Source organism: Giraffa tippelskirchi, chromosome 3 (genome assembly GCF_054371585.1).
Source record: "Giraffa tippelskirchi isolate mGirTip1 chromosome 3, T2T-mGirTip1v1.2.pri, whole genome shotgun sequence".
Classification (NCBI taxonomy): domain Eukaryota; kingdom Metazoa; phylum Chordata; class Mammalia; order Artiodactyla; family Giraffidae; genus Giraffa; species Giraffa tippelskirchi.
Window position 1 is genome coordinate 100527556 of NC_137277.1, and position 26657 is coordinate 100554212.

Genomic DNA, 26657 nt, shown 5'->3' on the forward strand with positions numbered 1-26657 from the left:
CCCCATAGACGGCAGCTCACCAGGCTCTGCCGTCCCTAGGATTCTCCAGGCAAGAATACTGGAGTGGGTTGCCATTTCTTTCTCCAGTGCATGAAAGGGAAAAGTGAAAGTGAAGTCGCTCAGTCGTGTCCGACTCTTAGCGACCCCATGGACTGTAGCCTACCAGGCTCCTCCGTCCATGGGATTTTCCAGGCAAGAGTACTGGAGTGGGGTGCCATTGCCTTCTCCGTATCAAAGAATATTAATACACAAAATCAGTTTTTATTTCTTTACTCTGGCAGCAAACAATTAGGATGTGAAATTCTAAAAAAAAAAAAAACATTTAAAATAACATCTAAAACATTTAGGAGTAACATTTTTCAAGAGACATTCAAGATGTCTACACTAAAAACTAAATTATCTTACTAAGAAAATTAATAAGATCTAAATAAAGAGATACATCATACTGAGACAGGAAGACAATATTTTTAAGATGCCAGTTTCCCCTAAATAGATTCAATGAAATTCCAATGAAAATCAGAGCAGGCATTTTTTGTAGAAACTGACAAGCAGATTCTAAAACTCGTGTGGAAATGCAAAGGACCTAAAGTAGCCAAAAGACTATATTGGGACAAGAAAAACAAAGTTTGAGGGCATATACACATCTTATTTTAAGACTATTAAAAAGTCACAATTATCAAGAGAATTTGTTGCTGACATAAGGATAGACATACAGATAATGGAACAGAAATAGATTCTCTCTCTTTCTCTCTCTCTATATACACACACACACATATATATATATACAGTCATACAATTTTGGACAAAGGTGCCAAACAATTCAATGGAGGAAAAGAAGACTTTTCAACAGATGGTACCAGAACTGGGTATCAATATGGAAAAATATGAGACTTGTATCTTATATTATGTTAAAAAAAAAAGTCACTTTAAATGGACTATCAGACTAATTGGGAAACCTAAAAATGTAAAACCTATGCCCCTTCTAGGGGAAAATATATGAGAGAGTCTTTGCAACCTTGGAGTAGTCAAAAGATTTTATAAATAGGACACAAAGAGCATTTTAAAAGAAAAAATAATAAATTGGCCTTCATCAAAATTTAAAACTTCTCTGAAAAATGATCTAAAGAAAAATAAGACAAGGCAAAAACTGGGAGAAAACATTTATACTATATAATCTGAGAAATAATTTACATTGAAAATACATGCCAAAAACTATACAACTCAGTAATAAGAAAAAAACAATTAAAACCTGGCAAGAATATTTTAACAGACCAATCACAAAAAACACACAAAAGGCCATTAAAGCGTGAAACATTATTAGTCATCAGGGAAATGAAGATTAAATCACAATGAGATACTTTTACTTCCTATCTATTAGGATAGTTAAAAAAGACTGAGAATGCCAAGTGCTGGAGATAATGTGGGGCAACTGAAACATGCATACTTTTTTTAGGTGGAATGCAACATGATATTGGCATTTTCTTATAAAGTTAAATATACACTTAACATACGATTCAGCAGTTCTACTGGAAAAGAAATGGTGACTTATATCCACACAAAGACTTGTACATAAGTGTTCATGGCAGATTTATTCATGGTAGCCAAAACTTGGAAACAGCCAAATGCCCAACATCTGATAAATGCAGAAACATTGCAATACATTCACAAATAGACTACTGCATAGCAATGTAAAGGAACAAACTATGGTGCACACACAACATGGATAATCCCAGAAACATTATGTTAAGAAAAAAAATGCCAGACCAAAAAAGTACGTACTGTACCTTTTGTGATGATGGAAACGTTCTGTATCTTCATTGTGATGGTGGATCCACACGTGTATACATTTTTCAAAACTCATCACCTGAACAGTTAAAATGTATGCATTTTGTGTAAAATGGACCTGGACCTCAACAACACTGATTAAAGACTAAATTAAAATCAAAAGGGAGTGACAAGTAAAGAGACAGAAAACAAAGAGGAAAAGGAATATATGAGACAACAGCAAAAACGACTGGGTTAGGAAAAGGAAGAGAGAAAAGTAAACTGAAGAAAACAGAAGGGTAAAATAGACAGGGTTTCACATTAACTCTTAAAACATTCACTACTAGGAACTTGGCCCTTTACTCTTTCCCTTAATCCTCATAATACATTGCATGTTAAGGATAATTACCTTCATTTACCTGATTTCCAATTGATATGGAAACTGAAACCCTGAGAGTTCAAATGTTTTTCCATATTTTTACATTTTGTCATTGATTCCAAATTCGTTCTACCATATGACACTAACACCCTTTGCAAGTCAATTTTCACCGGGTGTGTTCTCCAGATGCTGAGATGGAGTTTACAAACATAAATGGAGTATTTATCAGGGACCAACCTCTGTGTGAGGCAAGAGGAAAATAGGAGGGAGAGGAAGATAGGATGGGCAGAGGGAGAAGTCAAACAGTGCAGGCCCAACAAAGCCTCTGCCAACACTGGGGGACAGTGAAGAGTATATGGATCCTCAGAGTCTCCCACGTGGCGTCTGCTGTCATGCAGGTCTCTGGGCAGAGTCTTTTCCTAGAGATCACCCACCTTTCACAGATGTGATTCCAAGACGAGAAATAATAATAACAAAAACAGTAGTGAATATGTTTTATGTGCCAGGCATGGTCCAAAGCATGTTTTAACTCATTTAAAACTCACAACAATCCTCCCAGTTACACACTTTTAATCTCCAATATCAAGTGGATATCAATCTAAAGACTTAGGCAGAGAGAGATTTAGTATCTTGCATAAGGTTACACAGCAAAAAGTGGAGCTGTGAGGACAGGGTTCCATAGTCTACGCTTCAGACTACACTTTCCCAGCATCAAAAAGACACTGAGCCCTTTTCAGTGGCGTACTCTAGATATACTTGATCAAGTGCTACCTGGAGTTTCATAGGTACTCAGAGAAAAGCCACTCACCAATACCCTTAGATTGCTCTCCCATATGAAACAAAAACCTTATAATTAAATACATCTTTTGCCTCTGGCAATTGGTTCTGACCCAATTGGCCTTGAAGCCAACATTTTTGCACATAGGAGCCTCCTAAGAAAGGCTTTCAATTGTGAGGGGAAAGTTCTAGTTAAAGCAAAGAGCCACCTTGAAGAAAAATAGAGTGAATTTATATTTAATTTGAAATGAACAGGTTTTGGGTGCTGATACTCTGCCTCCACCAGGCCCAGATTGGTCTGTAATACAATCTGACTGTTGAATACTTAAAAATAGAGATAATTGAACACCCCACGCTGTGATGTGGGGCCTTGAAATTCAGTGCTGAGTTCGGTGGTGGGAGTGCTGATTTGCATTAACTTAGTCATGCCCACCTCATCAACTTAGGTAACTGATGTTTAGGTCCCTAGAGTTTCCTAGTAACCTAAGTGTTCCTAGGAACACGCTAGACCAGAAATCAGATTTAGATTTTAATCCTAGTTCTGCATTTAAGTAGTTCTGTAACCTTAGACAACTCAGTCAATTTTTTTAGGTTTCAGTTCCTTCATCCATAGACTCGGGGGCTTATATTGAATAAGGTCCTTTATTGTTAATTCTGCAATTCTCAGAGATCAAACAGGGAATGTAAAGACGACTTAAGTATAGGAGCTAAAAGACTTTAATTGGAAAACTGTCCTTTCATAAAATGTTTATCTGGGGCTTGCTTCATATCTACAGGGGCACAGTCCCTTCTTTTATCCCACAATAAGCCTCTTAAAGCAAAGAGTGTTCTCAACATTCTTATGTTGAGATAATTGAGGTAACAGACAAACCCTATAAAGGAGTCAACACACTCTCAAGAAGCAGCATAATTTATGGGAAGAGTCAGGATTGGTAGAGAATTCTAGCAGAGCTCTTCCATAACTCAACTTACGTCCTCATTGTTAGACAAGCTTCATGATAACTGTGTCCTCCCAGTAGAAAGGATCAGAGAACAAAAAGAAAGAAGACAAAAAGAACTCCAAGGGAATAAATTTTTCCTATAAAATGATTTGAGCTCAAGAACAAAGAAAGCTGAGTTTGCTTCAATGAGTGTGTAGGATGTATTCTGAATTCACTAAATTTCATTCACCTAAACAGAAGGCATATATTGAATATGGTTACCTTCAAATCCACAGAAAATCAAAGGAACAGAAGGGAAAACTTGACAGGGCCTTTTATAGACCAGCTTCTCCATTTTACTATTAGAGAAACTGATGGTCAGAGAAAGAAAGTGACGTGTTCAGATTTACACAGAAAATTACCTACAGAATTATTACCAGGACCTGAATCTGCATTCATTTATTTATTCAATGAATATTTATTGGCTATTAGATGGCAAAGACCCTATCCTACTCTCGTGGATAGGCAATCAAATAATAAATGTAGGATTAGAACTGTGACAAGTGACCCAAAGGTACATAGTGCTATGAGAACATATAATAGAATCTGGCCTGCCCATAGATACAAGAACTCTTCTTTGACGTTTAAGCAGGCAAAGAGGGATGAAGGGAAAATATATTCCTAACAGACACAATAGTACGAATAAAAGGTCCTGGTACAGAAGGGAACATGGCATGTTTCAGAAGTTAAAAGCTAGAGCATGGAGAAGGAGAGGAGTGACGGCAAGAGAGAAGACTGGAGGCGGACTTTGAAGGTAGACTATGAAACTATGAAGGTCATGTTCATTTATTCATTTCTTTATTCACTCATTCTTACATCACTGATTTAGTCATTCAATCATTTTTTTGAACATCCAATGAGAAACAAGTATTGTCCTGATCATCGAAGTTTGAATGATGAACGTAAGATCTCTGCCATTACGGGGATTAAATGGGGAGGGAGACAAAAAGAAATAAAATGTAATGTGTCAAGTAGTGATAGGTACCATGAGAATTAATGAAGAAGGGAAAGGGGAAAAAATAACAGTGGTGCAAAGTCCTACTTTATTATACAAAAGGTGACAAAGAAAGATTTTTTTTGTTATGATAAATGTTTAGCAAAAGATAGAAGTAAGGGTGAAAAACAATTAGCTGTAAGAAGAAAAAGTGTTCTAAGAAGAGGAAACAGCTCAGACAAAGGTCCTGAGATGGGAATGTACTTGAAATACTTAAAACAGCAGAGAAGCCAGTGTTCCTGGAACAGCCAGCAAAGGAAAGAGTGAGGATTTTAGAAGAGATCTTAGAGGGAGCAGGTAATAGGGTCTTGGAGCTGAAGTACAGTCCTTGACTTTGACCCTAAATGGAATGGGAAGTCCTTGGAGCATTTTGAGCACAAGACTAATATGATATGACTTATGTTTTAGAAGGATCACCTTGGCAGCTCTGTGGACATCGATTGTAAGAGGGTAAGAGTAAAAGAACAGTTGAGAATCTAGGTTAATAACCCAGGTAAAACCAATGGTGGCTTTGATGACGGTGGCAGTAGGAGGGGTGAGGAGAGGTCAGATTCTGGGTGTGTTTCAGAGATAGAGCCTACTACATGATACACGGAAAATAGGATGAAGAGTGTTGGAGAAAAAAGAGGAGTCAAGGATAACTCCAAGGGCCTCACCTGAACCACAGTCTGAATGGAGTTGCCATTCACTGAGTAAGGAAGGCCACCAGACATTTTAAGTTGGGGAGGGGAGGCAGCATGATCACACATGTGTGTCCAAAGGATCACTCAGGTTGCAATGTGCACAATGGGTTGGAAATGGACCATGGTGAATCTGAGGTGCCTAGTTAGGAGGATAAATAGGTAGGCCAGAGGAGAGAGTCATTAGTGGACCATCTGTGAAAAATTTTTTTCCCCATTTTAGCTGCTTAATTTAGTACTTATAGATGTATATTAATGAATACGAGAAAAAATAAAACACACCAACCCCATAACTTAGAAAATTGCCTAGGAACAGGCAAATATGGTATCTTAAATTTGATCTAAGAAATAGATTAAGTAAATAATGGGATAGTTGACACTTGGAAATGGAAAAATTGTGATGGTGTGATCTAGACACAGAAGTTTGAAACAAATATACTATATTACACTGCCTGTTTGGTAAGCCTCACTGGTTAAGTGAGATTTTTTTTTTTCAGTGAGTCATACTTTGGGGTATACACTGAGCACATAAGCTAAATTATCCCACACTGTCTTGGGAAATTTCCTTTACTTGAACTGCAGCCATGTTTATTCGGTGTGACTCAGCCACCTGGGTATGGTAAATGGGACCAGGCAGAAACCAATCAGATGCTCTCTTCTGGAATTCAGATTTATGATAATGACAACAAGCTCATTTCTGTGAATAGATTGAATGAGAATCTGCAAACCTAGGAGCTGGGGGTAGTTGTTGTCTATTCTGTGGTCTGGAGAGGCAAAGGAAGCTAGCTGCAAAGAGAAATAAGAAGGAAACAGATGCACAGAGAGATGTTAAGACAGAAGGGACTGAAAGATTTTCAGTATCTCATTCTTGTCTTCTCCTGAAGCCCAGTAGCCTTTCCACACTGGATGCCTGAGACATAGTGATAATAAATACAACTTTTAAATTTAGCTCATTTTTCATACTTGCTACCAAAGTGTTATACCTAACAGATATTTCCATAATTAAGAAGCTGAGGGTAGAAACTTTGTCTTTAGAATAAAGTACCACCTAAGGAACTCCTGGAGTTCTTTTATCCAAACTCATCACTCCAATAAAAAGAAAGTTTCAAGTTGCCCAATTAGGTGATACAGGATTCACATGGCTTTGAACTAGTTTACAGAAGCAGTAAAAAGAGTGAGTCTAATACAGAGGAGTAAGTCAACATTGGTTAAGATGAAAATTAAGATGCCACTGCAATTCTATCTAGGAAGAGGAAAGAATGAGAGAGCCTTAGAAAGAAATCAGTGAAGTTTTAAAGAAATTATTTTAAAAGAGAAATTTATTAAAATAAGCTTAAACACTCAAATGTATCAGAAAACTTCACATAAAAATCATTGTTTGAATTCCCACACTGTATGAGAGCAAGGGAAATCATGGAATAGGATGCGATGGTTAGATAGCATCACCAACTCAATGGAAATGAACTTGAGCAAACTCTGGGAAATAATGGACGACAGGGAAGCCTGGGGTACTGCAGTCCATGGGGTCGCAAAGAGTCTGACAAGGCTTAGCAACTGAACAACAACAACAAAGGGAAATCATATCAAATTGAGAAGTCTATTCCGGGAGGAAGCAATGTTTTAATATTTCTGCTTACAAAATGTCCTAAATCATGGTATACCAGATTCCCTCACCTCATCCCTAACACCACCTTATCCTCCTCTGCCATGACTTTTTCTCTTCTCCCCCAAAATCTCAAAAAGTGTGCTGCTGACAGACATACTACAGAGCTGACCAGAATATAAGAAACTGCATCTAGAGAGAAGATCAAGATGGTGGAGTAGGTGCGGATCCCACCTCCCCTACAAGCACATAAAAATTACAGGTACATATGGAATGATTCTCACTGAAAATATTAACTGAAAATTGGCAGAAAAGCTCCTCTACACCAAAGCTGTAAGAAAGGTCCACGTGGAATCCAGTAGGAAGGGAAGGGATCAGGTAGGAACCTGTGCTGCTGGGTGGGGACTCAGAGGAAAAGGGAAATTATACAGGTGGAGATCATCAGTGAGGAGTGAATGTGAGCTCTGGCCACATATTGGGCACCCTAGTTCTGGGGACTGACACAGGAAACATAAGCCACCTTGGCTGGTTGGAGGGTCAGTGGGACTAACAGGGGACTGTAGGAAGCCTGGGCTCTACTCCTGAGAGCACACTAGCTCGCTCCTGAAGCAGGGCAGGGAAGGTAGACTGAAAACTGCCCAGGAGGCTGGCCAGTTTCCTGGGACTGCCCTGGTGTGCAACTCAGCCTGAGACCAGCAAAAGCTCCTGCCTCACGTGTTTCACAACTGGAAGGCTCAGCTGTGAGACCAAGAGGCAGTTCAAACCCAAAGCCACATGTGACTGGGGCAGAGGCAGCCTTTGCTGGTGCTCAGACAGGTGGCACCTCAGAAGCATCCCTGATCTGTCTAGGGCCAGACTGCCACAGATGGCCTTCCAAACTTACCCCAAGAGCCCACGCAGGCCTTGACTGCCCAGTGACGTGCAGCTCCAAACCAGGGCAGGGGTGGCATAGACTGAAGGCCGAGTTCGGCTGTTAGAGACAACAGAGGCTCGGACTCAAAGCAACGTCTGAGCAAGGCAGGGGAAGACTTTACTGGTGCTTCCACAGGCAGCCATTAGCACCACTCTGGGACTCTGACCTGAGCTGGACCACCACAGTCTGCGCCCTAACCCATGCTAAATACCCACACTGGCCCCTCTTGCTCGGGGGTGATGGTGTCGGTACTGGAAGAGAGGAGAACGCACGTTTAAAGGAAACTGAGCCACCTCAGACCTGACCCTCATGGCTTCTGCCCCAGCAAATCGGGACCCAATCCCACCCTCGATAGGGCAGTGTGTAACAACTCACCTGCCGAGTCAAGTCGCCCCGAAAATGGATGAATCTGGAGCCTGCGGCCCATACCTGCCAATGCTGGCAGTCGAGAGAGCGGAACATGGTCGGGAGGGCGCAGCGTGATGATGCTGTGGTGGCCTCACGCGGTGTCCTTGGCTGCAGCTGCGTGCGTGCGTGCGTGCGTCGGCCCTGTGCGTGCCCCTCCCACCGCCGCCAACGCGGCAGGAAAGCCCCACGGCTGTGCTGAGGCTCCCGCGGTAGCAGGGAGGGAGCATCAGGGAGCCGTGAAGCCTAGGGTGTAGACCCGGGTGGAGTGGCCACAGGTGCAGATCTTGGTAGTCAGTTCAGTTCAGTTCAGTCGCTCAGTGGTGTCCGACTCTTAGCGACCCCATGAACCACAGCACGCCAGGCCTCCCTGTCCATCACCAACTCCCGGAGTTTACCCAAACTCATGTCCATTCAGTCGGTGATGCCATCCAGCCATCTCATCCTCTGTGGTCCCCTTCCCCTCCTTCCCCCAATCCTTCCCAGCATCAGGGTCTTTTCCAATGAGTCAACTCTTAGCATCAGGTGGCCAAAGTATTGGAGTTTTAGCTTCAACGTCAGTCCTTCCAATGAACACCCAGGACTGATCTCCTTTAGGATGGACTGCTTGGATCTCCTTGCAGTCCAAGGGACTCTCAAGAGTCTTCTCCAACACCACAGTTCAAAAGCATCAATTCTGCGACGCTCAGCTTTCTTCACCGTCCAATTCTCACATCCATACATGACCACTGGAAAAACCATAGCCTTGACTAGATAGACCTTTGTTGGCAAAGTAACGTCTCTGCTTTTTAATATGCTGTCTAGGTTGGTCATAACTTTCCTTCCAAGGAGTAAGCGTCTTTTAATTTCATGGCTGCAGTCACCATCTGCAGTGATTTTGGAGCCAAAAAATAAAGTCTGCCACTGTTTCCCCATCTATTTCCCATGAAGTGATGGGACCAGATGCCATGATCTTAGTTTTCTGAATGTTGAGCTTTAAGCCAACTTTTTCACTCTCCTCTCTCACTTTCATCAAGAGGCTTTTTAGTTCTTCTTCACTTTCTGCCATAAGGGTGGTGTCATCTGCATATCTGAGGTTATTGATATTTCTCCTGGCAATCTTGGTGGTAGAAGCAAATAAATAATGAAAAAAAAATGTGGAAATTTCAATATAAAATTTGGATTGTAAACTTCTCTTGGAAAACAGAGTACTGAAACTCTGGGCCCTTATTCTCAAATGATATTAATTGACTGGATCTGAGTGTAAGCTGCCAGATTTGGGTGGAGCACTGTTCCTCCAGTCTGCGAGGCACTGAGTCCCATTTTGGCTTGTTTTTCTCCTCTCTGTACCTGCCTGTTTCCTCTAGGCACCTGAGTTTACAAGCCCCTGACCGTAAGCCTGGAGCCAGGTGGTGAGGAATGTAAATATACCATAAAGTGAGACAGCTGCTCGTTTTTCCCAAAGTACCTAATCCTGGGCTGGTTCAGTGATGCTGCATCTTCCAATTCTTCAAGTAAAGTTGGAAATAAAACACATCTGTGAACCACCACGCTGAGCCTACTGGGTTGCCATTCACTGAACTGTAGGACACAAGTCTGCATCAGAAAGCCCGTGATATTCTAGCTGCTCTATGTTGGCTCCACTTCCAGAGATGCTGGTGCAGAAGTCTAATTGTGGTTTTCCAAGGGCAAATTTAGTTTAGTTGAATTCAACAGGCACATTTACCAAACATTCACTGTAAACAGGGCTCTTAGCTAAGCACCATGAAAAGGGTAGATGGGACAAGACCATACGTCAACTTTAATGAGCTGTCAATCAACCACATCTTTGACACTACTGACAAATAAGTAGGTCAGTTACTTTGCTCTTTTATCCCAGTATTACTTTTTCCTTATGGAGCCCACTCCCCCAGATTCCAGTGTTCTCTGTTACTCAGGTACATCTTTCTAATTCTTCACTACTGTTTCTATTTCTACTATTATTACTACTTCTACGACTACTTCCACTCTGATTATTATTATACTAGTGTCAGTATCTACACTACAAGTACCCCTACAACAAGTATTGCTACTCCTGCAACTGCTGTTTCCATCATATTATATATTGTCTTTGTGTTAATCACTTTATATGGACAATTTCTAATGTTCACACAATGGTAGAAGATAGTTGCTATTTTACCCATTTTACAAATGGCCCAATTAGGTTAACCAAATTTCTTGAGGTCACGCACAACTAATGTTATTTTATGACTTATAAAAGGAAATTTATATTTGATATTCATCCCTGTTCCTGATACAAAACTTCTAAAATCTTTAGAATTTCCTGTGATGAGAGCAATAAAAGTGGCTTTTGTTATGTGGATGAGTGACTTTTGGAAAGCACCTGAGGATGGGGCAGGTTGCCAGTGGAGTTAACTGTGTGGTTAGAAGGTTAGAAATTGCAGTCCCCTCCCCCATACCCACTGGAGAAGGAAATGGAAACCCACTCCAGTACCCTTGTCTGGAAAATCCTATGGACAGAGGAGCCTGGTATGCTACAGTCCATGAAGTTGCGAAGAATCGGACACGACTGAGCGACTTCACTTTCCTTTCCCCATACCCACCATGTTCTGTCACCTCAAAGAGAAGGGCTGGAGGTTGAGTTCAATCACCAATGTAAGTAATTTAATCAATCATGCCTATGTAATGAAGTGTCCTTAAAAACCCAAAAGCACAGGTTTGGAGAGCTTCTGAATTGGGGAAGATGCAGACCTAGAGAGAGCATGGAATTTCTACCCACTTTCTTTATATCTTATCTTCCACATGGTTGTCTTGATGTGTACCTTTTTATAATAAGCCAATAATCTAGTGAGTAAAGTGTTTATCTGAGTAATGTGAGCCACTGTAGAATCAAACCCAAGGAAAGAGTCATTAGAACCACCAATCCACAGGCAGTGGGTCAGAAATACAGGTGACAACCTGGATTTAGAATTGCATTTCAAGACGGGGGTGGGGGTGGCAGTCTTGTAGGACTGAGCCCTTAGCTTGTGGGATTTGATGCTATCTCCAGTAGACAATGTCAGAATTGAGTTGAATTGTAGGGCACTCAGCTGGTGTCTGAGAATTGCTTGGTGATGAAGAAAAACCCCACACATCTGAATGTAATTGACAAATGTATACCATTGTTAGTAATTAGCAAAAACGGGACTGAAATACAAGTCTGTTGGAGACTGCTGTATCTGAGTGTCAGGACTGATCTTTACAAAGTGGTAGCTCTCTCTCAGTCAGGACTGAGATTCTGGAAACCTAGAATATTCTCCTAATGCATGGGTGCATTAAAATTACTCCAATAACTTTGAAAGCCAGACCCCACTCTCCTTGCTATAATGCAGCCAGGAGATTGTTTTGAGACACAAATCTGGTCACTACTTACCCTAAATATTTAACAGCTTCTCATTACTTCTGTATACACACCTGTCTCCTTCATATGGTTTGTAAGTAGGCTGACCCTAAGTCCCATGTTCCTGGAATAGTTTGTTTTAGCCTGCTGCTGCTGCTGCTGCTGCTAAGTCGCTTCAGTCGTGTCCGACAGCATAATTATTAACAAGCCCTTCTTTCACGCCCAGATGTGTCCTGGTTGGCTAATAGATTTTAAGTTCATCCTATTTATAAGACTTTTTATTATTTGGGTTTTGCATATCTCACTAGTCTTACCTCTCATCATTTTCTAGTTAAATTTTTTGTCTCAATCTAACTAAATGTCTTTCCAGTCTCCTGACACATTCTTTCTTTTGTTTCCAGACTATTGCCCACACTTCTCTTCTTCTGGGCCACTTTTCATCTTCTCTCAACACTGCTCATTCTTCAGGTTGCAGCTTAGTTCAGTTACATGTCTGTCTTGCCATCACTTGGAGAACCAGTATTCTTGGCCTCATGGTTCTTAGCACATTGGAGCTCAATTATGTATATATTTGTCTGAAGCCACCACTATACCGAAAACTCTATGGTGGGGAACATGTCTGTTTTGCTCATGTTTTCCCCAGGACTTACAGCTATCCCGGTTACAAAATAGATGCTCAGTAAATATTTGATGAGTAAATGAGGGAATTTCGGTATTTGAGAATGCCTACTAGAGTATCAACACATCTGGGCTCTTAAGTATGGAATGGCAGATTAATATTCAGCAAGACAAAGGGCAGGACCATCTGTGTCACTGTGAGGTGAGGTCCAATGGACCTCAGCACCCATCAGGAATGTCTTTTCTCTTTCTGGCTTCCAAAAAAAATTTTAAGTGTAATTTCATCTGTATCAGCAAAAGACTGGTGGTTGAAGCCGGAGCTCACAAGATGTAAACTTGCCTTGTTCCTTTCCCACACCTAGGTCCCATACTATACTAGAGAAAACACAGAGAACACAAGGCAAGTTCTAGGTACAACTGTGAAATGATAGGTGGCTAGGTTTTCTTTCACGTCCACTTCTCAGGTCCTATCCATTTAGGGCACCGGGCTGGGTTTCTGAAAGGAATTCTCAATTTTCTACTGTGCATGTGCGTGTGCTCAGTTGTGTCCGACTCTTTTGAACCTCATGGACTGTAGCCCCCCAGGCTCTTCTGTCCATGGGATTATCCAGGCAAGAATACTGGAATGGGTTACCGTTTCCTCCTCTAGGATCTTCCTGTGAGGATATTCAAACCCAGACTTTTGCTCCCTGGTTGCTCTCTTGGCTGCATTCTGAACACATTTTTCTTTCCCTTGATTAGGCATGAGTAGAGCAAGGATCTGGAATCCATGGCCAATGGGTCAAATCTGGTTTGCTGCCTGCTTTTGTAAATAAAGCTTTATTGGAACAATTATGCCTATTTACCTTCCCTTGTGGCTCAGATGGTAAAGAGTTTGCCTGCAATACAGGATACCTGGGTTCAGTCTCTGGGTCAGGAAGATCCCCTGGAGGAGGGTGTGGCAACCCACTCCAGTGTTCTTGCCTGGAGAATCCCATGGACAGAGAATCCTGATGAGCTACAGTCGATGGAGTCATATAGAATCATTCACTTCCATTCTCTCTATGGATATTTTCTTGCTATATGGCAGACTTGAATGGTTCCTGTGAAGATCCTGTAGCCCACAAAACTTAAAATATTTATAATTTGAACTTTTACAATAAAAGCTTGCTGACCCCTGATCCTGTGCTCCAATCTGGGAGACCTTGGGAAGAATCTAGAAGCTTGCTACTCCTAATGTGGTCTGTAAATCAGAGACAATTGCATCATAAAACTTACTATGAATATAGAAATCTTGGACCAAACCCCAGACCTATTGAACCAGAAACTGTATGTTAACAAGATTTCCAGGTGATTCATGTGTACATCAAGGTTGGAGAGCACTGATCTAGATGCCTCTTGAGATTGAGGAGACCCCTCAAAGAACTCACTCTTGAGAAGGCATTGCCTCTAAGATGTGCAGAAAGTTTAGATGGTGGCTGAACATTTACGGGTTTCAGAAGTATGATTATGCGAACACGCCATACTTCAGAACCTCAAGAAAGGGGCTTCCCTGGTGGTCCAGTGGTTGAGAATCCGCCTGCCAGTGTAGGGGACATGGGTTTGATCTTTGCTTCTGGAAGATTCCATATGCCTCGGAGCAACTAAGCCTGTGGGCCACAATTATTGAGACTGTGCTCTAAAGCTGAGGAGCCACAACTACTGAACCCATGCACTGCAACTGCTGAAATCTGTGCACCCTAGATCTGGTGCTCCACGACAAGAGAAGCCACCACAATGAGGAGCCCACACACTGCAACTAGAGAGTAGACCTGACTGGAACAACCAGAGAAAAGGCCCCATACAACCAAAGTACCAAAACAGCCAAAAATAAATAGATAAATAAATCTTAAAAAAAAAAGAACCTCAAAGATAAAGACCTCAACAATGGAATCTTAAAACTATGAAAACTAACAAGATGAATATTTGGGGGCCAGAGAAACTGTAAGTACTCCTAAAATTACATATTGCTGCTGCTGCTGCTAAGTCGCTTCAGTCGTGTCTGACTCTGTGCGACCCCATAGACGGCAGCCCACCAGGCTCCTCTGTCCCTGGGATTCTTCAGGCAAGAATACTGCAGTGGGTTGCCATTTCCTTCTCCAATGCATGCATGCATGCTAAGATGCTTCAGTTGTGTCTGACTCTGTGCGACCCCATGGACAGCAGCCCACCAGGGTCCCCTGTCCACAGGATTCTCCAGGCAGGAATGCTGGAGTTGGGTGCCATTTCCTTCTCCAAAATTACATATTAGGCAGCCACATACTTTAAAGGAGGCCAACCCTGAGTATTTTTGAATCCAAAAGGGGCTCTGGGGAATCAGTGGTGCTGATCAGAAGCAGTTGCTCTTTTATTACATGCCTTGGTGCTCCATTATATTGCAATGACAAAATACCCACTCCATGTCCATCTCACTGTTTCTGATTTCTTTTTTCCCCTGTATCTGTAGTTGGTACTAATAATTTTGTGGGGGAGAGGCAGAGACATTTTTTTTATTATTTACTATCCATAATGTGTTTTGGTGGCTCTAAAATGAAAAAACAGTCACATCAAAAAAAGCTATTTTTCTATTGCTCTTGAGACATAGCACTGGGGACAATTCCTGGAAGCCTGCAAGAATCATATTAAGCCATAAGACAGCATGATAGAGCCTATTCCAACAAAGCCTGTTCCAACAAAAGAAATAGGTTGACTGCCATCACACAATGCTTTATGTGAATACCAGTGAGAGTTGTAGAATATTCTGTAAGTTACTTAGAGACAAGTAATTGAATGTCTCCAATAGCACATGGTGTTCCTCTTTAAAGCAGGTGTGTTTTCCCTCCCCAAACAATCCAAAATAAAATCTGGAGTCATGGACACAGAGTGCTCTTTTGTTATGGTAAATGAGCAGTTCTAGAGAGTCAACCTGGGAAATTGAATAAATCTCCTCATCAGCTTCATCACAGTAACATTTTGTCACAGCGAGGAACACACAAGAAGTTGGTTTGGTTTGCCTGCCTGTTTTTGTTGCTGCTGTTTTGCCCAAGATTTTTATTTCACTAACCCTGGGTTCAGATCTTTTTGTCAAAGAGAAAAGAACACAAAATTTTTTAGCTCATTAATTTGGACAAAGTACATTTTGTTTATTTCGGAATCTGAGAATAGTCCTAATCACTCTCAATTCAGCACTGTAGCAGGGGACAGGGTTGGTTTAGAAACCATGGTTTTAATGTCATCTGTTCCTGCCCTTACTACACCCATTTCAATAGTTAGGACTTAATAAATTAGATTTTGGATATCATTTTCTTTATCTCACTTACCATTTCCCTGATGAAGATTCAAATGAGTCAGTTAAAATAAAAATTTTGTCTAGAAGGAAAAAAAAGAGAGAGAGAAAAAGAAGAGATTTGTATACTCCAAAATGGATCTTCAGGTCCTTGCAATAGGATGCTGATTGTATAGATTCATTGAAGCACGCTCTCAGCTGGGCAGGGTTGAGGATGCTGGTCCAACTGGGTTTACAGACCTAAATGTCAGTCATGCTCCAGTACCCTTGAATGACTCAGTGCCTCAGAGTCTGCTGCTGCTGCTGCTAAGTCGCTTCAGTCGTGTCTGACTCTGTGCGACCCCATAGAGGCAGCCCACCAGGCTCTTCTGTCCCTCGGATTCTCCGGGCAAGAACACTGGAGTGGGTTGCCATTTCCTTCTCCAATGCATGAAAGTGAAAAGTGAAAGTGAAGTCGCTCAGTCGTGTCCGACTCTTAGCGACCCCATGGACTGTAGCCTACCAGGCTCCTCTGTCCATGGGATTTTCCAGGCAAGAGTACTGGAGTGGGTTGGCATTTCCTTCTCTAGCCCCGGAGCCTAGGGAGCATATAATTGGATTTAAGATTCTGGACTACAGCAAGTTTTTCTCATCAAATCCTTTGCTGTTATAAATTCAGCCTCCATGTCTAGAGAATGAAGACTACCTAAAAATATTCCACATGTCAAGGGAAAATCCACCACGTCTTCTTGAGGCAGGCTGTTCTGATCCAAATAAACTCTTGGAATAAGTGGAATTCATGTATTTCCTTGCTTATTAATTGATTTTAAAAGTTTCAAAGATTCTAGTTCAACAAATGGTAACTGCACTGCGCTAGGTCCTGTATGAACACGTGGTTCATTACTCCTTACAATTGCCTTGCAAATTAAGTCTATTTTCTGCATTTACTGATGAGGAAACACTCTCAGAAGACGAGTAATCTAGCCACTACACCATGCTGTATTGGGTTATGAGTGGATTAAAATATCCTCCTTTATTAATTCATTGTCAACAAGTAATGATTAAGTTAACTATTATACAATATGCTAGGAACTGTATTCAGTGTCTGCAATACAAGGTCTTCGCTCTCAGGGGACCTATACCAAATGTGGAGATATGGATTTCATTTTTCAACAAATTTGAGTTGTTGTTTTTGTTGTTTTAACTCTCTTTTATTGTTTTTACCTGGCTTTAAGAGTATACGTGTATTATGGCCTGCGCTGAATAGGAGGACCTCGGTCAATTGGCTTAGGCAGAGCCTTTGCCCTGAATGTTTATACTTCCTGACAGATATACTAGACATGGAGATGACTGCACAGCTGTAAGGCAATGGCAAACATGCTCATTAGCCACAACAGCTAATTGAAGAATCTCAAATTTTGAAAAACAACGTTCATTCAATAAGTAAAAATAAACTTTGAGTACCCAAAATAGAAGTCACTGAGTCTATTTACTAAAGCTCACGTACTTTATTTGCAGGAAAACAATTCAGGCCCTCGCTTTCAACCAATTTACTCTTATCTCACACAGAATTTTAACACAATTGGATATCTGCCTGCAGCTTACAGTAAATTTAAAAAGAAATGGTGTTTATCCTTGCTCATTGGATGAACAAAAGAAGAGATTAGATTTCCACAAAAGACTCATTAATAATTTTGCTGAAGGCTGATTTTGTCTACTGGAACTGGGAGATAGTGCAGAAAATGTGTTTGAAAGAGTTTAAAACAAACACATTTGATTTGCCTTTCCCATGAAGAACATGATCAAATTTGTCTGTTTTCAAAACCACCATATCTTTCATTGGAAGTAACTGTATCTTTTACCCTTTTGTTCCATCCCCTCTCATTTCTTATTGGTTGGTGTGCATGGCTCTCATAATGTTGATAATAGCCCCAATCAATCATTAACTAGAGAGTTTCTGCAAATCTAATGAGAGTGACTTTTAATCTTACACCTTCACAGTTTCCCAGGGACATGGGCTTGAGGTAGAAAACACCAAGCTAGGGTTTCACTATCTTTTGGCAAAATACTACTTTCTAGAGGCTTGCCTAAGTTGCTTCATGTTGTGAGTCACTAACTAGGCTTTTCCAGGGAACAGCTACTCTCATAAGAAAGGAGGCCCTGCAAAGCAGAAGGGAAACAGATGGGCACGCTAAATTCAAGGACAAAATTGCTAGCCATCTAGGCAAAGGGATTATGGATCTTGGCTTAGGAACTTCATTCCCAGGTGATACACAGGTTACTTTGTTGACTTGTGAAGAGTCTTTATTATTATTATTATTATGAGTATGTGATAAATATTTTTCACAATATAGTATCTGATGGTGTCTCTGTTCTGGAGAGAGAAAATAGGAAGTGAAAAAGGTACCAGGAAGACTTCATTTTGATGATTTGAATTACAATATGTGAGTTACCTAAGGGAAAATGAATCTTGGAATCTGAAGGTGAGAAATCAACTACAAATTCTTGATTTTCTTTCAATAATGTAAGAAAGGGATATGTAGTGTTCTTGTCACTTCTAAGAATTACTTAGATGGACACAGAGTAATGCAGAATTTTGACCAAAGGTATCAGAGTAAGGCAAAATGGGGAGAAATACAATGCAGATCACTTGGCTCATGTTTACATGTACTACAGACTAGTCTCATGTTTTTATAACTCATTTTGATAAGTTTCCCACTCTTTAAAGGTTAACATTTTATGACCAAATGACAGAAACATCTGTCTTTGAGTCAGGATGGTGAGAGAAACATGTATGAGGGATATCACTAGATAAGACTAAGGTGAAAGTGAAAGATGCCTAGTCCTGTCCAGCTCTTTGCGACCCCATGGACTATACAGTCTATGGAATTCTCCAGGCCAGAATACTGGAGTGGGTAGCCTTTCCCTTCTCCAGGGGATCTTCCAAACCCAGGGATTGAACCCAGGTCTCCCACATTGCAGGCAGATTCTTTACCAGCTGAGCCACAAGGGAAGCTCAGATAAGAGTAAGGCAAGGAATAATACATGCCGTATCACTCTCAAAGAACATCTATGTCTAATGAAAAAACTTATTTGGCTCTTTATCAGTGTTTCTTCTTGAACTCAGATATTTAAGTTTCATTAATTTTGTATTTAAAACAACTAACAGAATCAGGGATTTATTTATCTAATGATTAAGTGTCTAAGGCACAGGTAGCCTTAAAAATGATAAACATAGATGAGACTTACATTGCAAATTTTCTCAACTGTATTTCTCTTTGGCCATTGTATATAAATAATCACACTTTGTATTTTCTATAATTTTGTAGTTTGTAGACGATCCAAATATTTTTACCTTACCATTTTCTTTCATAATGCTCAGTTCAAAAATCATAGTCATCGCTACCACCACCACCACCATCATCATCATCTTCATCATTGCCATCATTATTATTGAGAATATATTAAGCTCTTGACACATATTAACTCTTTGGTAACTCCCAATAATCCATTGAAGTAGATATTATTATTATCTTGATTTTTGTGAAGAGGAAACTAAGACACAAAAAGTTAGTTATTGGCCCAAATTTATACAGCTAGTATACATCACTGAGGATAGTCTTTTAAACATTAGTCTGTATTGCTTTAGGCCTAGTGAGACTTTAGGGAAATTTTAATTTTAGCCCTTTATTTTACAAAATGAGAAGCTAAGGACCACTGTGTATTGACTTTCCTTTGGCCAATTCTTGGCAGAGCTTTGATTAGAACTCACATTTCCTGATTTCCAGTATAGTGATCTTTTCAATACTACAATTTGCTCTTATCTTCTAGATAGTACAATCTTTACCAGAATATCCATTTCATAGGGGGAAAAATGTAGAAATTAAAACACTTTGCTCTTCCATAAATAAAATGTTTGGTAGGAATGGAGACAGCCTATTGTTAAAATAGGATTTTGGTAATACTTTTATATTCATTGCTACCTGTGAAGCTCTGTTAACCTGGATATTTCATGGACAGCATAACATATCAACCATCTTCAGCATTTTAAGGAAGTTATTTTATCACTAATGTGTATAATGAAGGGTTGTAAATCCAGTGTTCTTATACTCATTCTCTGTAATATCATTGACAAATAAGCCACATTGAATTATATTGTAAAAACTTATAGTATAGAATACATTTATCATACCTAAAACAATGAAATTAAATAACCACATCCCTAGAATAAAGTTAAACAGTACTTGAAAAAGTGGGAATAGGACTTGACTGGGCTTCTTCAGTCCTCAGAGGACTCCATAACCATCCAGGACTAGTTCTATAGGCATATGCAAGATAAGTGAGTTCTTTTCAAAATGCAAAACTCATTGTTCGTTAATATCTGTTAAATACAACTAAAGACTCAAGTACATTAAAGAACATGTGGAAAACACTTTCTGTCCATTAACAGCTGGCATTCCAAAAAACTGAAAGTGAAGGAATTCTAGTATTTTGGGGTACTCAGTCCAGTTCAGTTCAGTTGCTCAGTCGTGTCCAACTCTTTGCAACACCATGAATCGCAGCACTCCACACCTCTCTGTACATCGCCAACTCCTGGAGTTTACCCAAACTCACATCCATCGAGTCGGTGATGCCATCCAGCCATCTCATCCTCTGTCGTCCCCTTCTCCTCCTGCCCCCAATCCTTCCCAGCATCAGGGTCTTTTCCAATGAGTCAACTCTTCATATGAGATGGCCAAAGTATTGGAGTTTCAGCTTCAACATCAGTCCTTCCAATGAACACCCAGGACTGATCTCCTTTAGGATGGACTGGTTGGATCTCCTTGCAGTCCAAGGGACTCTCAAGAGTCTTCTCCAATACTACAGTTCAAAATTATCAATTCTTTGGCGCTCAGCTTTCTTCACAGTCCAACTCTCACATCCATACATGACTACTGGAAAAACCATAGCCTTGACTAGATGGAACTTTGTTGGCAAAGTAATGTCTCTGCTTTTTAATATGCTATCTAGGTTGATCATAACTTTCCTTCCAAGGAGTAAGCGTCTTTTAATTTCATGGCTGCAATCACCATCAGCAGTGATTTTGAAGCCCCAAAAAATAAAGTCTGACACTGTTTCCACTGTTTCCCCATCTACTTCCCATGAAGTGATGGGACCAGATGCCATGATCTTAGTTTTCTGAGTGTTGAGCTTTAAGCCAACTTTTTCACTCTCCTCTTTCAATTTCATCAAGAGGCTCTCTAGTTCTTCTTCACTTTCTGCCATAAGGGTGGTGTCATCTGCATATCTGTTATGGATATTTCTTCCAGCAATCTTGATTCTAGCTTGTGCTTTGTCCAGCCCAGCATTTCTCATGATGTACTCTGCATATAAGTTAAATAAGCAGGGTGACAATATACAGCCTTGATGTACTCCTTTTCCTTTTGGAACCAGTCTGTTGTTCCATGTCCAGTTCTAACTGTTGCTTCCTGACCTGCATACAGGTTTCTCAGAAGGCAGGTCAGATGGTCTGGTATTCCTATCTCTTTCAGAATTTTCCACAGTTTATTGTGATCCACACAGTCAAAGGCTTTTGTTTGGGTCCTCAATTGTATTTAATTGTGAAACCATAGCACATGATTCTTCTTATAAACTCTACTAATTACAGAGCAGAATTTCTGTATGAAGTCAAATTAATTTTAATCCTTCTTTGTGGTGAGGAATTTAGATTATGAAGTACCCAAAGGACTTCATTACAAAGCAGCTTCACTTATAAGCAGGGCAGCAATCTACCTATTTTGCTTTTGAGCACGATTCAAACTTATGGGTAAAATATTCCCTTGGGGTAAAGCAGATGCCTTGAAAGGCTGCATTAATAACTATTTGCAGTAACTCTTTATGATTCATGAGCTAACTGGAGTTATTTTCCTATGGCTCACCAGACCATCTGTAAATTGGCCTGACACGGAGCTTCAAAGAATAAATACATAGTAAAAAATTCAGAGTTAGAATTGAGGCTGTTTTCTTAACTTAATATGAAATCCCAGTTGTTGTTTTTAACCTAATCAAGTGCTTTTCTTTGCACTGTGGTCTAAATGTTGACTAATTTCAGGTCTAATTTCAGAATATAAACTTTAACATTTGGTAAGCAAGTAAGTATTTCTCATTTATTTTACATACATTTCCTAAGATTTGAGTATGTTGCATATATTTAGTAAAAAAAAAAAAAGCATGTCATTTTAAAATTGCTTAAAAATAAAAAATTAATACTAAAAAGAAAATATGCATGTCTAGGAGACCCAGAGAAAAATAATAAAGTAATAATAAAATAATAATATGTATTCTAAAATAATAAGATATTTAACCTCCAGGTCACTCACTTCTCTATTTTCCAAACATAAATAAGGTCTCAATGACTTTAATTATATGGATAATTGTTTTGTTATGTACATATAAGAGTGTATATATTTATGATAAATGAACACATGGCCTTGTACAATTCAAACAACACAGAGGTGAATAAAACATGAGAGTGATTACCTACCTCTAGCCTGTTTTTCAGGTATCCATAGAGTATAAAATTCAGGCCTTCTTTTCACAGACATGCTTAAATATGTGCATATACACATTCATATATAGTCTTTGTTTTATAATCACTGGAACTTATTGAATAGTAACATGTTTTTTAGTCTTAAAAGTGAATGATTATGTATAAGGATTAGTTTATTTTTAATAGCAGTATTATCATCCCATGTATTGCCTTTTAAAAAATTATTTCTTTGTTGATAGATATTGAGGTTGCCTTCAACATTTTTTATATAAATAAGGCTTCCTGTTGAAGATATCCTTGTATATTTCCCAACAATATTTATCATTACAATTTTAATAAGTAAAATTTCTACTTCATTGAAAATTCAAAAGGTACAAATGAGTATATGATGGGAAATCAATCTCTCTCCTACTCCTATTTTCCAATTACTCTATTTCCCTCCTTTTCTGTGAATCCTTCAGAGATTTTCTGCATGTATGTGTGTGTGTGTACAAATTTTTTCCCCATATATGCTGCCATTATCTATGCACTCCTCTATACCTTATTTTTGAACTTCATAATAGATTGGTTTGTTTAAGCTACTTATTTCTTTTTATTGTCTCTATTCCCTTGTATGGATTAGTGATATTTATTTATCTTATTAAATATTAAGTACTCCCTTATTAAGTTGTTTCCTATTTTTGCTATTACAATAAAGTGAATTTCTTTATATGCACACCATTTTCACATTTCTGTAGCATCATGCTTAAATGGGGAATTGTTGGATCAAAGAGTATGAGCAATTTTATTTTGAAAAATTTAAAATTGCAAGCTTCCTTTGTAGATAGGTTGTATCAATATACTTTTCAACTGACAGTGTATAAGAAATACATATTTTCATAATTCACTTTGAAAAATGTATTTTCCCTTCAACTCTGTCCAACCTAGTTTTTCTCTCTTTCTGGCCAAACTGGTAGATGAAAATGTAACTCCACTATTATTTTGCTTCCTGTTTTTAAAAAGTATCAGTGAGGCTGAACAATAATTCATACATTTAATAACCCTTGTATTATCTTTTATATTAATTTCTATTAATTAATCATCTATTAGTGGTGTTGGTTACAAATTCCCACCCTCCTCCACAAAATTGTCATTTGGCTTTTGGTCACTTTTGCAATGAGAAAAGTTTTTATTTTTAGATAGTAGAATTTATCACCTATCTTTAGTGGTTTTGAGTTTTGTTTGATAATTAGAAAGTTCACATGCTTTTCAAAGTTGTTTAAAAAAAATCACGATCTTTTTAGGACTTCTATGGATTAATATTTTTCCATGTTTAGGTCTTATGTCCATCTGGAAACCTATATCAAATTTTGAGTTTACTCATACTAATTTAGTGCTCAACTTACATGACACAAAACCCTACTTAACTAGATTTGAGGACCTCACCCATTTTGTTAGTGTCCTTAAGTTGTTTTTCAGTTACTCCCAAAGGGGTTTTTCATAACTCATCTGATGTGAGGCAGGATAATTTCTTGGCTATAATTATAGCTTCTGGATTTTGATTTAAAATTTACTTCTGCTGTTTACTAGCTGTGGCAACGTGAGAAGTTGCTGAAGGTCATAGTAGTAATAAGGCCTACATTACAAGGTTACTGAGAAAATTAGATGAGGTGATACATGTCATTCTGATTCACCTAACTGGCAATATGTGGCGTGATTATTATCATCACTGTTAATGTGATTATTAATAATTAATAACAGCATTATTATTGCTATTGTTATTAAAGTCAGTTTGCTGCATAGAGCCCCAATTGAGATAGATTCCCATGCTGATCTAGAGAGAGCCTGAATGATGCTAAATGTACATATAATGGGAATGTCATTGTCTAAGTTACAGTCTATAGACATGCCACACTCCCAGAGCCATGTGATTTTAGAGCTGGATTATACAGAATAGTAGGTTCCCTACTGTTCACTGCACATTATCATAGGGCCCCTGAAGAGCCTGGCTTGCCTACCAAGCTTTTAAGAAGGCTGTAGACCCATTCTCAGGTCCAGGCCACTAAGCCTGGTGAGTAACTGGTATAGAAAATAGGGCTTCCCAGATGGCGCTTGTGGTAAAGAACTCATTTGCCAATGCAGGAGGCATAAGAGATGCAGGTTCACTCTCTGTGTTGGGAAGATCCCATGGAGGAGGGCATGGCAACCCACTCCAGTATTCTTGCCTGGAGAATCCCATGGACAGAGAAGCCTGGTGGGCTACAGTCCATAGGGTCGCAAAGAGTCAGACATGACTGAAGCAACTTGGCATGCATGCATGCAAACCCATGTTCATCTAATTATGAGCTTCAAGTCCAGGCCAGTAGGACTGGTGAGTAACTAGTATAGAAAATAGAGAAGAAGGGTATATTTATAACTCTGAGAGAGATAAAACTTTCCTGAATAAATTCAGGAAATTTAATAATTTATAATTATTAATTTAAAATTAATAATTTATAATTACTGAATAAACTCAGTAATTATAAAAGAAAACATCAACTGATTTTAATATTTAAAAGTTCAGAATTTCTATGTAATACATGTCAAAAGCAAAGTCAAAAGACAACTGCCAACCTTACAAAAAATTTTTACAACGTATGTACATAAAATGATATCAGCCTTAATATCTAAAGATTTCATGTCAATTAAGAAAAAACAACCTAAAGAAATTTGAGAAATTACATATGGTTAATAAACATGTGCAAAATACTCAAATGCAAATTCAAGCAGAGATAAATTTTTGTCCTTAGATAGACATTTAAAATATTTATGATAGCCAGGAACACAGTTTTGGAGTACCTAAAAAATTACACACTCACTCTGAACTGGAAAATGCCACTTCGAGACATCTTTTCTACACACGTGTGCACTAAGATATACAATTAAGAGAATTAATTGCCACATCATGAAGAAAATATACAAACAACCTAAATATCCATCAATACAAGAATGGTTGATATGGAATGCTGTATAGTGGTTAAAAAATCATGTGGTAAATTCTGACAAGGAGATGTTTTGCAAACATACCTTTAGACGAAAGTGCAAGTTGCAGAACAAAATGTATAGTGTGATTCCAGAGTGATAAGAAATCCTCTGGACAGAAGTATGTGTCATGTATATAACTACACTGAAGAATGTCTGGAAAAGTCGTACCTTGGGTTGGCCAAAACGTTCGTTCCATTTTCTCTGTAAGCTCTTACAGTGAAATGTTACAGAAGAAAGCCGAATAGGTGTTTTGGCCAACCCAATAGTTTAGAGTGCTTTTGATAAGGAAAGTGGGATCCTTTGAGGGAAGGAAGGTGGGGGGTAGGAGAGAGAATATGGGAGATTTTCACTTTTTATCCTCTGTATCTCTTTGTTGTTTAAAGGTTAATGACTGACTGTATCAAGTACTTGTGTATCTAAAACACAAAAATATCATGGCTGTCCTTACACAGTACTGCTTGCTGCAAAGTTTAATGGAATGTGTGTGAATGCTAGATCACTTCAGTTGTGTCATACTCTTTGCAACCGGATGGACTGTGGCCTGTCAGGCTCCTCTGTTCATGAGATTCTCCAGGCAAGAATACTAGAGTGGGTTGCCATGACCTCCTCCAGGGGAATCTTCCTGACCCAGGGATTGAAACTGCATCTCTTATGTCTCCTGCATTGGCAGACAGATTCGTCACCACTAAGGCTGCCTGGGAAGCCCTTAATGGAATAGTTACTTCTAAAATCTCGCCTAAGATAATTTATATTTTCAGAATACAGTTGGAAAACCATTTATGAGGTCACAAATAATCAGGGCATGTAATAGGATTGTTAATAAACCACTAAATTTAGGACTGGCTTCTTCGCAGTACGTGTTTTAAGATAATGCCAAGGTCTTCATTAGAACTGGTGCCAGGTTATAATGAGATGATTTTGCTGACAAACTGCATCCAGCTACATGATACTAAAGTCTTCACTGCAGCAAGTAGTGTCACGTTCTGGGATGGGCTTCTTTCTCTGCTGCAATCCTACTGAACTTTTGCTCTTTAACATATAAGAAAAACAGGGGCAGAATGAAACTTCCCTGGTATCATTAAAATTGTGAAACTGAATTACAGTTGTTTGGCAAAGCTATTGCACAAGAACATCGTTAATCTTTCTTGAAATTTCATGACAAAGGGCTCAATGCCCTAATATTCATGAATTTTTTGCTTCTAAGAACGGCCTTTTAGGTCTGTCATCTGTTTTCCTGCTTTATGACACAGACAAGGGACCAAAAAATATTTCACTTTCCTCTTGTCTGTAAACACTATTTGCATTAGCAAAGCAAGAGTGAAAATACAATGGTAAACAGCAGTGATGTTCACCACAGCAGCAGGGAGATACCAGGGAATGAAGAGGACTGTG

The 26657-nt window shown here is 39.2% G+C and overlaps 1 long non-coding RNA gene across 1 annotated transcript in view; it reads right to left on the reverse strand.

Moving 5' to 3' along the window:
- The window catches only part of LOC145542942 (uncharacterized), a 140328-nt gene extending 131762 nt beyond the window's left edge, over nucleotides 1–8566 (reverse strand). Inside the window, exons 1-2 of the long non-coding RNA XR_014080281.1 lie at nucleotides 8466–8566; nucleotides 1785–1864 (exon numbers count right to left, since the gene is read on the reverse strand). This is a non-coding gene — a long non-coding RNA (uncharacterized LOC145542942). The remainder of the gene's footprint in view (nucleotides 1–1784; nucleotides 1865–8465) is intronic.
- Nucleotides 8567–26657: the final 18091 nt, after the last annotated feature.